The following is a 3,155-nucleotide window of genomic DNA, read 5'->3' on the forward strand; positions in this document are numbered from 1 at the left end:
CTGCATTGTAACTAGTTACTTTTAGGTACCCAATTCTTTTTGGGTCCTGACTTGTTAGGTGCAACAGGTATAGCATCATATTTTATTTTATGGCGACATACATGGACATTATGGCCATTCTTTCCACAAAAGTCACAACTGACCTTCTGTTTAGGATTTTTTACTGACTTGTCAGCACCCCAGTGTTGAGCGTGCCAGCACACTTTAGTAGTGTGTCCTAACTTCCCACAAAAGTCACACTGGACTTTTCGCTGGGGATTCCATCTCTGCTGAGTACCTTGGTACTGAGTTCTCAGAGGAATGTTATTTTTCTTAGGAACCTTTAGTTGGTTCTGGATGGTTGTGACGTCCTTCCTCAGTTTCTTTGAAACTGACTGGACTTCAGACACATACTCATGCATGATCTTCATGTTATCATGCAGAGTCGAATTGTCCTGAAGAAGGTATCTGAGGTCACTCAGTTTGACCTCTTCCACTTCGTCACAGCGCCTGCTGAGTGCTCTAACCTTTTTATTACACTTCTTAACAAGTGTATAGAGATCACTCAGGGCATTAACCATATCGTTTCTGAGCTGAGGAAGAGAAATTACCTCATTTGATTGCTCTTCATCATCTGATGCGATGGATGGGTCAGCAAGCTCAGAGACGCATGGCTCAGCAAGTTCGTCAGCCATAAAGCATATCTTCGCTGACTCGGTGGCCTCAGTTTTTGTTGATGAAGATTCATCACTGTCACTCCAAGTAGCCACCATTGCCTTCTTCCCACTCTTCTTGTCTTTCCTCAGCGTGGGGAAGTTTGACTTAATATGGCCAGCTTGATGGCACTCAAAGCATGTAATGGGCTTTGAGCTGTCCTTTCTGTATTTGCTGTCGCTTGAGTCAGCCTTATACTTATCAAACTTTTTGTAAGGATTTTTAAAATATTTGTCGTTCTTCCTGAACAGCCTCTTCATCTTTCTTGTGAACATGGCCATCTCCTCATCATCAGTTGAACTCCCGTCAGTGGAGTCAGCCTTCATGACAAGTGACTTCTGCTTCTTGTCATCAGATTTTTCCTTCACCTCAAAGTTTTTCATGGATATCTCATGGGTCAGCAATGAACCGATGAGTTCGTCATATTTGTAGGTGGTTAAATCCTGAGCTTCCTCAACTGCTGTCTTCTTTGCTTGCCAGTCTTTTGGAAGACTCCTGAGTATCTTTTTGACTTGTTCTTCCTCAGTGAAGATTTTTCCAAGTCTCTTGAGCTCATTAATGATGTTGGTGAACCTTGCGTTCATGTCTGAAATGCCCTCATCATTGTTCATCTCGAACAGCTCGTACAGTCTCATCTGCTGATTCACCTTGGATTCTTTTACTTTGTTTGTTCCCTCGTAGGTGACTTCCAGCTTCTTCCAGATCTCTTGTGCCGACTCACAACCTGAGATTTTGTTATATTCTGCAACATCGAGCGCACAGTGGAGCATATTGATAGCCGAAGCATGGTTTTGAAGCTTCTTAAGATCATCCTCTGTCCATTTGGCCTCAGCTTTTATAACTGTTTGGCCAGCCACAACCTCAACAGGTACAAACGGCCCTTGGACTATAGATAGCCAGACACTCATGTTTGTAGCCTGAATGAAGTTTTTCATCCTATTCTTCCAGAAGGTATAGTTTGACCCGAAGAATAGGGGAGGCCTAGTAATGGACAGCCCCTCAGGCAGTATTTGAGTTGTTTGGTTACCAGGGAGAAACCGAGTGCTGTTTTCGCCCATGGTAGGGATCAGCTCAAGGTTGTTAGACCTTTTACAGTGAGCTTTTAGGCTCTGATATCACTTGTTGGTCTCTTATTTAGTTGCAAGTATAGTTCCAAGGGGGGGGGGGGTTAGGAACTATTTAAACTTTTTTCGCAATTTAGGCAGACTTCTTTTACTAAAGAAAAGGTTTGAACAGCGGCGCTGAGTAAACAGCAAGATACTGGCTTAGTCAACAGGTGACTAGGTCAGTTTCTTAGCTTGAGTCAAGAGATAGCACTTAGAGTCTATTCCTGAGCTCTTACGTTTTAATGCGCACAACTCAACTTGACCTCTTGACTTGGTCAGTTTTGATTGTTTAAGCAAGCAATATAAATAAGGAGTCAAAGGTTTAGAAATACTTCACTCAGCAGATTTATCCAGGTTCGGCTTCTTCTAAGCCTACGTCCTGTCCTCGGAACACGTCCGAGATTTCGAATCCTCTACTGAGCTCTTTAAAGGTAGAGCCTCAAACCTTTTACAATATCAGCAATTGAGTATGACAAGAGTACCTTCCTCTATACTTCTACTCAATCCTAATCTCTCCGCTGAGTACTTAAAACCGAGTACCCAGCCTCTCCTTTCTATCTCTAGAAATGATAAGTGTTTTTGTCCTAATACAAAGATGTGCTAAGACACTTTAGACGATTTACAATCACTCTAGACTTTTACACAGATATGAAAATGTAGTGTAAGAATTTTGCTTTGCTTCTTGCTCGCAGAACTCATAGAGATTTGGTCAGCGTAATGGCTTGATCAAGTTCTGTGTCTTGTGAAGCTTGTGATGGCACTATTTATAGAGACGTCTGGTCATTCGGTCATTTCGAATTTCGAAATAACCATTGGAGGGAAACGACTATGTGTCGTTGTCATCCTGACTTGTACAGATCTCTCGGCCAATCACAATCGTGTATCTTCTGTCCTCGGTCAGCTCAGCAGATGGTCTCTCCTTTTATGGTAAAGTCAACTGGACAGCATACTGTGTCGTCTGAACTTTGCCAAAAGAGGAAACACTTTGTCTGGAAGTTTTCCTTTGACAGCTGCTGTCTTGTACGCTTTGTCGAGACTACTCAGCAGCTTCATTGTGAAGTTGTTCCTGAAGGTCTTCTAGATCCTTCCGTTTGCTGAGTTGCGTTTTGTTCAAAACGGCAACGTCTTGACATACGCGGGCCGAGTGTACTGAGTTGTTTGACTTGGGCATTGGCTTCCGTATTGGGCTTGGGCCTTCCAATCCTTATGACTTATAACATTTATACTCAACATTGAACAAACACATTAGTAGAATAAATCAAAGCATTTAAACTTAGTGTGTTTAGAATATGTATTTTAATTTATACTTAAACAATTTTGTCAAATAAAAAATTATGTGGAAAGGTGTTTCAACAA

The sequence above is a fragment of the Euphorbia lathyris genome, chromosome 6 (genome assembly GCF_963576675.1).
Source record: "Euphorbia lathyris chromosome 6, ddEupLath1.1, whole genome shotgun sequence".
Classification (NCBI taxonomy): domain Eukaryota; kingdom Viridiplantae; phylum Streptophyta; class Magnoliopsida; order Malpighiales; family Euphorbiaceae; genus Euphorbia; species Euphorbia lathyris.